Source organism: Heliconius melpomene, chromosome 8 (assembly GCF_056956725.1).
Source record: "Heliconius melpomene rosina isolate 202511_hmr_F chromosome 8, ASM5695672v1, whole genome shotgun sequence".
Classification (NCBI taxonomy): domain Eukaryota; kingdom Metazoa; phylum Arthropoda; class Insecta; order Lepidoptera; family Nymphalidae; genus Heliconius; species Heliconius melpomene.
This window is the reverse complement of record NC_140396.1, coordinates 3,881,429-3,893,973: the sequence shown is the minus strand read 5'-3', so window position 1 is coordinate 3,893,973 and position 12,545 is coordinate 3,881,429. Positions and strand designations below refer to the sequence as shown.

Genomic DNA, 12,545 nt, shown 5'->3' with positions numbered 1-12,545 from the left:
TAGAAATATAAATAAATATTTCATTTACTCGAGTGGGGATCGAACCCACAATCGTCGCTTTACAGTCACACCCTTGTACCGCTGCGCTACGACGGCCTCGCTCACATTTATTTGAGTTTTAAATTCGATTGTGAACTGTAGATGATGAAAATAAATTTAATATACCTACATTTTTTTATTTTGTGTGTATACTGGTAAAAACCTTCGAATACTATTTGTACTCTTAAATTTATCTACGCTCTACTTTTTACTCAAAATTTGGAGCAACGCTTGCCAATAAATCAAAAGTTATGTTACCTTTTATGTTTATTATTTTATGACGTTTATATACGTAATACGGTTTTATTAAATGACATGATGTTTATAAATAATTGAGGCCCTCGAGGCGCAGTGGTGCCTCGACTGACTCTAAGCGTGTCGATAGTGGGTTCTTATTCTAGGGTATGTATTTTTTATTTACTCACCTAGGTTAGAAGACAAAGTTGATTACCGTCACCCAATTTCGAAATTTGGGAGGTAAATGGGTAACGGAGTGTCTTAACAGGGAGGGAGCAGCCCTCTGACTATCTTGATATATGCAGGATACAGTGTGAACCTAAAAAAATATTTTTTACTATTTCTTGCAAAGCGAAAGGAGAGTATTTTAAAAAAACTTATTTAAATTTGTCGACCTTTGAACTAACGTGTATATTCATCACGGAATCTTTATAAGGATGCAGTTATTAACACCGTTTCCTTTGAACTCGGTGTACTTTGAATTCGTGATATTAGTTTTGTCTAGATTCCGCTGCATTGCGCAAGTCTAATGTATTCTATCTCAATCTCCTTTGATATACTGATGTATGCAATATATTATAGATATAAGATTATAGCTTTTTTGCATTTTTGTTTGAAAAAACTTTGACGCTTCAACTAAATAATTATTAATTATAATCTGCATTTTGTTTTCTAATAATAATATCTTTTCTTTTAAATATATACTCTTTATTGCACTTAAATATATAGATTGATACATAGTCCAGAATATTGTTGGCAAAGGTCAACTCGTCCCTAATAGAGATTTCTTCGAGTCTACCTATGGGTGTGAGAGAAAATTTAAATTTTGCAGGTTTTGAAGAGAATTTTCCTTTTATTTTCTTATTATATCTTCCGTGTACATACACCCATCCGTTACGATTTTATTAGTATATATAGATGAATTAGTATAGATTCTTCTGTATGTCAAATAGACACTATTTATATACAAGAAGATGAGTAAATCTTTTATATATTAGTACTTAGCACTATTATATTTTATTTAGCAATTGTTCTATTGAAAAATAAATAAGGTTATATAATATGGCACCACGTTCCTAAAAGGTTAAATTCTTAGAGGTTCCGTTTTCCAACATTCTCTTGTGTGCCAGTACGTAATTGTATTACGTAAAATTAACTTTTCTGGCGTCTGTAGTATGTTATTTAAGACTTTTGCTTTAATATATTTTACACATAGAGCAGGATAGGCAGAGGGAACCTAGTGTTAAAACACTCCGTTCCCCATTTCTGCCGAATTCTGCAGGCATTGCGTTATTAGCATAATAGCATTTAATAAAAATGAAATAAAATCAAAAACAAGGATTTTTAAAATTTTTGTTTGTGCGCTTGTTTACGCTAATCTCAGAATCGGATTGACCGATTAATATACACTTTTCTCTATCGTATTTTGGAAAGCCTCCCTTAACATTTGTGTGTTTGTTTTATTGCAATCGATTAACAATTATAAAGTAAAAAGGTACTAAATTAATAATAATATAGTTCAAACAGGCCAAGCCGCGAGCGGGTCGCTAGTATAAAATTAATACGAATGTGAATCTGTACGTAGCTAAGTTACTTGTAAATCAATGATATGACATCGTTAAGATTTTCCTTAACATGTATACATTTTTTATTTATATTATTAGTATAATAATAAATGTCGGTTGCACATATAAAATTACTTATTTGAATTAGTTAGAATGAAGGTTATTTCATTTTGGCAGTCTACGGTTAGCGTTAGGTAATTTGGTGACATATGATGAAGCTTAACTGTTCTTTTCCTCTGACTCATGATCCTAGTACCTAACCACAATGACAGCATCTCAAGGCTAATAAATGAAATAAATTCAAATTTAACTTAATAGATCTTAACGCTAGGTTCCCTATACCTTACCTGCTGTATGGGGTACAGCGGGAAGTTGTTTTTTTTAAGTTAATAGATGAAGTAATCTATACTTCTATACTAATATAATAAAGCGGAAGAGTTTGTTTGTTTGTTTGTTTGTTTGAACGCTAAGATCTCTGGATCTACTCGTCCGATTTACTATGTTTTTGTTTTGTATGAAAGCTGCATTCTTCATAAATACTACATCTACATTACAAATATGTACTAATAAATTAAAATACTTTCTAATTTGACATGCAATTTATTCTGCCATGTTAATAACAACCGTCGTTGCTAAGCAACGGTTTGCAAAGTTTCTTGGTTGTTTTAAGAAAACGTCACCCAAAATGAACTTATTTTGATATTCATCCTTATAAAAATAAATATATTATATAATATTTAATAAATATTCCTATAGTTCAAGCAGGCGTAGCCGCGTCCGGGTCCACTAGTACAATTATAATTTTATAATATCTATATTATGACATAGTCAATGTCAATTATGTTGTGTCTATTAGAACAGCTTAGGAATCCCTGCAATGCTATTGTGATGATATATAATTTTCTAGTATATTAAATAGAAGTAACGTCTAAGTAGTGTATATATAGCGTTAGGGTATAGTAAAGTTTAATTATTACGTTTTTTAATAATTGCTTACTTTTATCTACAAAAGACTGTAATGTAAACGTAGATATTTAGAGATGTTTTCTTGGGGGGGGTGTTTCCTGGACTTTAGTTTTGAACCGATTTGTTCGTGTAAATGTATAGTTCTAAGATAAATTTCTGGGATGGGCACGGCGCACTCGCCTAGCTACTACTCTCCGTTCTTTTTTCTCCGTCGATTGTGTAACTGTCATATGACACACACTATGTAGTGAAGAGTCTCATGCCACTTTGTATGTCCAATTCAGAAATTAAAATAATTTAAATATTCCTTATCTATAAAGCCATTTCATCTACATTTTAATGAGAAAAATGAGAACTATGTATGATTAATATTTCTTTGCTAAATTGATAGTTATTTAATAATTTATAACTCTTTAACTATCAACAAGAAACTGCTTGTAGTCGTCATACATTATATTTATCAATTATGTAATAATTTATGTAATACAATTTTATTCGCCACTTTAGGAAATACAAACGGCCAAGTGGATATGTTGTAAAGTTGTAGTAAGTTTGTTAAAACACTTCCAAGTTGCCAAGTTGCCAGGAGCTCCTGCCAAATGGCTTGTCGGAATACTTTATCGTTAAATAAAATCGTTATGGTTTCAGTCAGGTCGTGCAGCCTTATTTTTGTCACTAATAAATTTGATTTTAAATATTTAAGTCTAAGCAATTCCACTATTCCTTTATTCAATGATAGTTTTTCTTAATTATTTAAATAAATTTGTTTCAAATTATTATTTAACTTAGCAACGTATTAAGAGCGCTGGCAAAAAAAATGTTTCTATAGCCTTTGTGGCTATTGAACTCGCTGATTGCGAACGGATGTTGAAGGAGTCTGCTCCAGTTCATGCTGCTTATTGTAGGTAAATCTGGCTCAACCTGGATTCTAAAGGATTACGTTTAAAGTGGATTCATTAAATTTGGTTACAGCTTTTTTTTCTTATTCGTTGAGATACAATCGTTCATGTTAGAATCACGTTTTTCTACTTTCAGAGTTTCTTTTTTTGTCTTCTTTTTTAATTCTCTCATTCCCACGGATCTAGTATTCTGTCTGAGGGTGTATATCCTTCATACAATACCTTTGCGACGGCCCGTCAGTCTCATAATTGAATTATGTCGAGCTCGGCAATTCTCGCATGCACTTAACGCTGGCTGATTCACGGTTATATTTACATAACATAAAATCCCCTGGACTCTGTTTAGCAGATTGCCGACCCTGTCCCAAATATTAAATATTATATATATAATATATATATATATATATGTATGTGTGTATGTGTATGTACTTTATATACATATATATATATATATATATATATATATGTATATAAAGTATTCTGTTAAAGAAAAAAAACTGTAAAACAAATTGTTTTTCTACAAAAAATATACTAAATTTGTAAGTAGGTCTACTTTAAAAAAAAAATAGTTCTACTTGGTTCTATAGTTGAAAGCCAAAAGTAGACAAGATTGAATTAAATAAAGTATAACAGTTCCAAATGCCAAATTTAACAGTGGTTTTAATTGGGTCGGATAAAATGAGATGATTTAAAACTGGAAGCATTTTATTGTCGAGTTTCTAGATTTTATTACTTAAAACTTATTTTAAAACATTATACGTATGTTGCTCATTTAATTATAATATAAACAATTTTTGTGAAAGTTTTATTAAAAATCAATTCTGGAATCGTTAAATCGATCGTGAAATCGAAAATTTTACTTTTTTTATATTATTTTATTTAGTTATCTATAAAAAACAAAAAGAAGCATTTTAATTACTATTTAAATATAGATAAAATTTCAGCATAGTTCATGTATGGATGTTAAGAAAGCGTTATGTAATTATTTATTGACATAATTTTTTTTTTGTTTATCATTTGAAAAACAATAGGAGGACGTTTATCTTAAAGGAAAGTTAGCAAATTACATAACAATACATTGTGTTGGCCCTAGACCAGATTTCGTCAACGGTTTTAGTAAATTAATCTTTAATGCTTTTATTGTGGGCAAAGAGCTTTTACTTCACATAGATATGTATTGATATAATATACGGTGAAAGTGAAAGTGACCATTTTCCGTAAATCTATTTTTTTCAGCTTCATGCTATATTCTGCACATAGCAGGGTAGGTAGAGGGAACCTGGAAATCTAGTATTAACACTCCGTTCCCACTAAGACACTTCCCAGACCGTTTCCCACTTTCCGCTAAATACTGGAGCCATTACGTGGGAGTAGCGGATCTTTCGCCTCGACACCAGAGCACCTTTCTTCGAGTAAGAAAATTAATTAAGTTAACGGTTTCACCTTTGCGTAGTTAAACTAGAATTAGTAGAGTTTAAGTTATAAAGTTCGGTATTTAAAGAATATTTTAATACTTCTAAATTGTATACTTCTAAGTTGCTTAAGTAAATGTCATGAAAATTCAATCTATATCTCAGTATTGTGTAATTGTATCTAGGCAAGTCGCTAAGATTTGGACCCCTACGGTGTTCACAGGGAACCATAATTTTTCGACATTTCTAGTTACCTAGACTCACGCCATCTCTCTCGCGAAGTAAAGGTACCCTTTAATCAATTGCAAGAAGCACGTTCAACTTTAACCTAGTTAATTTCGCACGTCGCGACTGCGCTCTGTTTCAGCGAACGAACATTGTACGCTTAGATTTTCTGGAAAGAAAAAAAAACTTTATATAAGTAGGCTTTTTAGTTTTACTTCGCGTTACTGGTCTTTAACAGTTAATTCAGACTTTTATTCCAGGTCTTCCAGTACTTTTATTCTGGTAGCCATGTTGCAATAACATCTTAAACTCTTGTAGTTTAAACAGATGCGCCAAACATTGAATTGCAATTTTGCATGCAAGCGTTGCATTGTCATTATTACATGTATTATGTCACTTGAGACGAAAAGCCCATACGTTATAGCCTCATAGTCTTCTTCTCCATTATTTGCCAGTCTAGTACTTAGTAGATGCAAAAATAGAACTTGATTAATATGATTCGTAATTAATGGTAAAAAGATATATGAATATTTTACGTTAAAAAGGAAAATTTCTTTGTTGAATGTATTTTAATAAAACTTTCCTCGGAAATTCTGAATAAGCTAATATGCAAGTAGAATCAATAATTCCAGTTTTTGCGAAAAATGCAAAACTTTTCCGAATTAATTATTTAAGTTTTCATTGGCATTTCAATTCAGTTTAGTTGAGTTTTTATTAGCCATGCTATATGTTTTTATTAGACCTAAACTAAATCAGCTTCATTCTGTATTCCGCATATAGCAGTGTAGGCAAAGGGACTCTAGTGTTAACACACTCCGTTTCCCATTTTCCGTATTTTTCGAGGCATTATGTGTTGAGTATCGGATCTCAACGTCAAGCCACCCACATCCGTCGTGTTAAGATCACAATCTTATGCCTTCTTTCCTTTATTAAAACAGCTTTATTGTACATTTACACTAGGTGTTAACTAGCAAGGATTAATTATGTCCAAAAATATTTACCATTAGATAATATTGTAAGAATATTCATGGGAGTACGTAGTAACGTGCGCAATTTTTAAAATATTTCACTAAACTATAAATCTTATTTGTCTGTATATTCATATCAATAAACTTCCTTTGACTTCACCTTCATCGTGTATATAAAAGCGAGTGAATCAACACCATCGGCTTAGCAACGGCCATGATGAAATATGTTTATATCATATTAGTTTGCTCTATAATAATTTCATTGACTGAAATCTATTATAGGATGTTAGGAGCACTTTAAGCATGCCTGTAAATAGGTGATTCGTAGTGTTTCTGCTATTTTGTATAGTATATAAAATAAAAGATGTATATTAAGACAAAACAACTAAAAAAATTATTTCAATTATTACTAATTGTTTTTAGTGGAGCTATTTTCACCGGTTGTATATACCTCCAAGAATTGATTAAAAAAACATATGTTATTTCATTGTTATTTGCAAATAACTAGATTTGAAAAATGAGCAGCAAATCTACAAATAGTCCTATGCTTTACATAACGGGTTAATGCACTTTACTCATATGTTTCTCCTCAAAGCAGTTTTAGCGACTTCTGTCCGCCAGTTCTGTAATATCCAAAGTGGTTATTGAATGATAACAGCTACTATATTATTTTCTACTGCTTTTAGAATTTGAGAGCAGGAACGGGTTTTATTTTTAAACGTATTTAGGTTATCGCGGCGTTGAGTTGTGCCACTCAACGTCAACAAGAAAGTGGGGAATGGAGTGTCTTAACACTAGGTTTCCTTTGCCTACCCTGCTGTGTGCGGAATACAGCGTGAAGCTGATGTATTTAGGTTACATTGAAAGCAACAAAAATCATTATAAGTTTTCAAGTATACTTTTTCTACAGTGAAAATTATGCAGATTTAATATTAAAAACACATTCGAAATTCTATAAAGTAGTAATATTATTTTAGGAGTATAAATCTTGGAAAGTAAATGAGCCATAGGAATATTAGAGAAAAAAGTCCATTGGGCGCTGCCTAATGTAAAAAGTTTCGCGAACTCGATCCGGTTTAAATGCAAACGGTAGCTATTAGGTATTTTTCCTTCAGATTTACTATTGTTTAATCCAACCCTAGTGATGCAATTGTTTATTTTATTTTTAATACCTTTTAGCTTGAGGTCGTCGTGGCGTAGCGGCACAAGGGTGTGACTGTAACGCGACGGTTGTAGGTTCGATCCCCACTCGAGGAAGTGACATATTTATTTACGTTTATATTTCCATTTCTTCGCTCTAGTGTCGTGGCAAAGCGCGGTGTTGAGTTCTGCCACTCAACATATAATGCCTCCAGAATTCGGCAGAAAGTGGGGAACGGAGTGTCTTAACACTAAGTTCCCTCTGCCTACTGTGTGCGGGATACAGCGTGAAGTTGATATAATTTTATTTTTTTATTTAATTTGTATTATCTCTTTGAAACAATATGACACCAGCTGACCTGCGTAATATTTCGCGTGAGACTTATCGAACGAATGTTATTGTATGTGCATATTATTTTATAATTACATTTTTAAGTGGTTTATTATTGTTATTTAATTCGATTGATATGTATTTCAGTTTCGGTAAATAAAAGGTAATACCAACTAATGTGCAAACTTATGTTTAGACTTTGTTTAATTATTAAAAACTTAGAGAAGAATTTATTTCATATTCTTTAAAAATGTATTAATTTTTGTCTTACGTTCTCTTAATAACATACACGTTTAAATAATTTTGACTAACGCAAGTCGTTAATATAGACATTAGCGTTTTTATTAAAATTGCAGTCTTAAAATAAAAAATTTTACTAAAACATGAAATTGGTCAAAACTTCTCACCTTTAAAAATTTATGAACAAATTAACATTTTGCCATTCTTTCTTGTACCTTTGTGATATTTTTTTAATGGTGTTTTTCTTTGCATTTGTAATGTAAATGATTTAATTCCTATCTTTTGTTAATGTAAAAATCACATTTTTATTGAAGAAATTACTATATTACCTAAATATATTTTGTTGTTAAAACAAAATACAACTATAAGTAAAAACCTAGTTGTTGCGTTATTCTTTTTTATATTTTATAAAATCTAGTGCAGTAGGCCAAATAACTTCAGGCTTCTCTCAAAGCATGGAAGCGTATTTTTGTGATTGTAACTCATGTAGATTATATGAATTAAGTTATAAAATTCAGATATATAAATAAAACAATGTTATTTAATAAATACTTTGAAGACATTATTGTTTACGAGAACTATTAATATAATAATTGATGTCGATAAGGCAGTATTCGCGATGAGTTGGGTATGTGGCACGGCGGCGCAAGTAAGAGGGCAAACGGCGCGCGCCGACTCCGCTTATTGATCGTGGAGAATGACGCCCGGGGTGACCCAAATAGAGCCTCCGTGCGCCCCCCCATCCTCAAACCACATGCTACAACCCTCTACCCTCCGCCCTCCGCCCGACACCGCTCCACGATGAATTTTCATATCAGCCGGTTTTCTATGCTGAAGGAATGGCCTCTTGCTCTACCGCTCATACTAATGCCTTACATAATATATTATGGACGCCTTGTTCAATTATTATCGTCACTTCAAATCTCTTTGTCTTGTGAACTTTTGACATCTTTGATATATAACTGGAATGGGGCTCTTAAACCACCATGGTGTTTCTTAACTATTGAATCAACAAGGAAAGGTTTCCAGATGATTTACTTAATAAATTAGCCTTTATTTGGTGTAACATTAAGAAAATTCTTCTTGAAACATAAGAGAAAAGGGATAATTCTTCTTGAAATATAAAAGAATTCTTGAAACATAAGGGAAGAATATACATACTGTATAATTTATTTTTTTGGAAAAAAGGTCTAGCCAGCCGTATATACGGAGATTAAACGTATAGATTTCTCAATTCTTAACCCATCAGCTAATGCAATATTGATCGTATTCCTTAATTGGACGTCCTTGATAAAATACAATACAAAGGTACTTTTGATATTCACATTTTTACTATAATTCTTAGTTATCTAATAACTTGTTACTACGTTATTAACCAAATAACTGAATAGCAAGAGCCAATGGTACTTCTATTGTCTGGTGCCCTATATAAAAAGTCAGTATATCTACGTTGTATGAGAAAAATCCTTTTGTTTAACATTCTAGGGCAAACTTGTTCAAATGAAAATACTCAGGATAGTAGGATAGGATACGTTGGGCGTTGCATGTAGAAAATGAGCAACCATTATTATGTTTTATTTTTTTTTTAATCTTCTACGTTATCTACCAGGTTTTTTTTACTTTAGAGTGATATTGATATGATAGGAGATGGTTTACGGTCAAATTATGACATGAAGATGATGAATATGAAGAAAAGTTGGTGAAGCCAATTTTCTGTGATGATGTTATAATCTCACGACAATGATGCAGTTAAGAGTACGATGGCTGTAAGTTGGAGCTCCACTCGGGAGGAAATGAATTAATAAAATATTTCTCCGATTTCTCTTGAATTAGATTAGAATCTTTGAGTTTAGTCTTTAAAATACGTAGGTACGTAATACGTATTTACATAAAAAAAAATGTTGTCTATTCTTTTAATAAAGTAAGTTTTGTGGTTGTTTTTGAAAGTCTTGAAATATATAAATATATGTTACCAATAAGCTTTAAATTTTTAAACTTTCTATATGAAATTAATATATTGAAACTTATTGATAAAGATAATAGATAAAGATAATAGATAAAGATAATAGATAATAGATAATAGATAAAAATAACGAATAATGAATTGTGACACATTGAAAACTCCTCCAAATATGTACGTGCCTTCAGGCAACGCTCCAGTTACTCGTAAGGGGCGCGAATTGAAGGTCATGTCAAAATCATGTCTAATCTTTATCTAACTTTGATTTTCATGATGGCCTTATCATAAGTTAAAGTACTACTTGATCGTAATTTTTCTTTGTAATTATGCTGATTTTGTTTGATTTTTAAACGTTTCAGAAATAGATTTAATATTATAAAGGTATAACAAGTATACTAGGGGCGCCAACCGGACCTCTTTTTTTTTTTTCGCCTCAAACCATCTACTTGGTCTTATCTATATGTTTGCAAATTTTTATCTCAATCGGTCAAACCGTTTGGGAGCCTATTGGTGACAAAGAGTGTAAAAAGTCTCCAGTAGATGGCTTCCCTCAATTAAAAAAAAAAACACCGTGTTATAAGTTAATAATAAACACAAGTTATCAGCATTTTAAACTACCGTCTTTCGGGCGAAAACTTGAATAGGATTCAAATGCCTAATATAAAATTTTTATGTTAGATACTTTTAAAAAACGTATAAGGGCCGATGTTTTGCTCGAATTGAAATCAATTATTTAAGCAGAGGACTGAATACGTGCATGAGTGGTGTGGGGCGTGCTGACTGCTGGCTGACCGTTGGCCAGCAACTGTGCGACCTGGCACGTCTGTATTTGCTGACGTGTAATTACGTGAGGTACGACGTCAAGTGCCGGAAATTAATATCTGACAGGTGGCGCCCCCCCACTTTGCAAGTGGAGCTATACATGTGGTTATTGCGCAACTCGATGAACTGGATATACCTAAGATGTTTTGTACTATCTGGACTTCATGTTGTATAATAATAAATGAAATAATTGAGAGAACATCAAACAAAAATAACAAAAATTGCTGAAAATTTTTGTATTTTGCTTAAGCATTATAGTCATTACATTCACGTTATATCCCGCATGGAGCAGGGTAGGCAGAGGGAGTCTGGTGCTAAGATACTGCTTCTCACTTTCCGCAGAATTCTGGCTCCATTGCGTGTTGAGTGGCAAACTCCACCGGTTTTAATTTGACACCAGAGCGAAATAATGGAAATATTAATATTTAATTTCTTTGAATGGGAAAATTTAAATAAATTATGATGCAATTACGTAATGTTAGAATTAAAATTATGTATGCAATTCAATCTGAAATGTAATGTAGAATTCATTCCATTAGAACAATAATAAGATTTTGTAAGGTTACTTATACCAACGATCTAATTTTAAATAATAACAGTCAAACATCGTATTCGTAGTAAAAACAGTATAGAATAAAAGAAATATAGATATGTTACGCAACACAAATGAACGTTATGTTCAGTACCTAAGCTATTGGAAGTTAACTTCAATGATTTTTAATTTACCTATAGCTTAACTTATATGAGACATATAAGTATTTGTCTTAATGATAAATAACGAATATTATATGCTAATTTTAAAATATGAATACTAAGAATACGGAGGAAAACTACACTCACCGACGTTTTACAAATAAGAGGATGGAAAATATAAAAGTAATTCTACAACTTTAAATAATATTTAAGAATAGTTTATCAGTTCATTGTGCTACACTATTGTAGTTGTTCCACATTACAGCTCAAAAAATTGTAAATACAACTTTTTGCATTAACTCTACATTGAAATTTAGTATTGCCGCTAAGCTAAGATGACTTCTGCCACTCAACACCCAAATGCCTCCAGAATTCGGCAGAAAGTGAGGAACGGAGTGTCTTAACACTACGTTCCCTCTGCCTACCCTGCTGTGTGCGGGATACAGCGTGAAGCTCGATCGATTATATAACGTGCTCTTACCTTTTTTATGATTCTGTGTAATAAAATTAGGCAAATGTATTTTGCGTAAAAGTATATCTTGATTTTAAATAGACAGAATTTTATGACTGGTTTTTACTACTACGTTTGATTTATTAGAGAATGTTTCATATGTATATGTTCTTTTATATATATTTTTAAAATGATTTCTTACAATACTGTAATGACGTGATAAAAATATTGATTATACCGTAGGTGGGTTTTAAAATTAAATGTTTCTGATTATTTTTTTCTTCAGGCATATCTCGCATTTAGAAAAATAGGCATAGACGGTTGCCTTTGAAAAGAATTTGCTTTCCTTAACATGTTGAGAGATAGATTGCTTTGCTGTATCATTTTACTAGCTAAAATAATTTGGAGACTTATAATATTGACTCGAATGGAAAACGAACTCACAATGATCATATAATCTGTTAAACTTTTCGACGCTGCTACGATGGCTTAAAAAATTATGATATTTATAGACACGATTACGATTAGTATAATAATTATTTTGTGTCTTTAAAGACACTCGTATATGAGTTTAATGTTATAGAAGTAGATCTATAA

General features: G+C 31.7%; 1 protein-coding gene across 7 annotated transcripts in view; it reads left to right on the top strand.

Moving 5' to 3' along the window:
* Positions 1-12,545, top strand: part of Atpalpha (sodium/potassium-transporting ATPase subunit alpha) — a 37,147-nt gene that overhangs the window by 9,704 nt on the left and 14,898 nt on the right. The gene's annotated exons all lie outside the window — the stretch shown is intronic.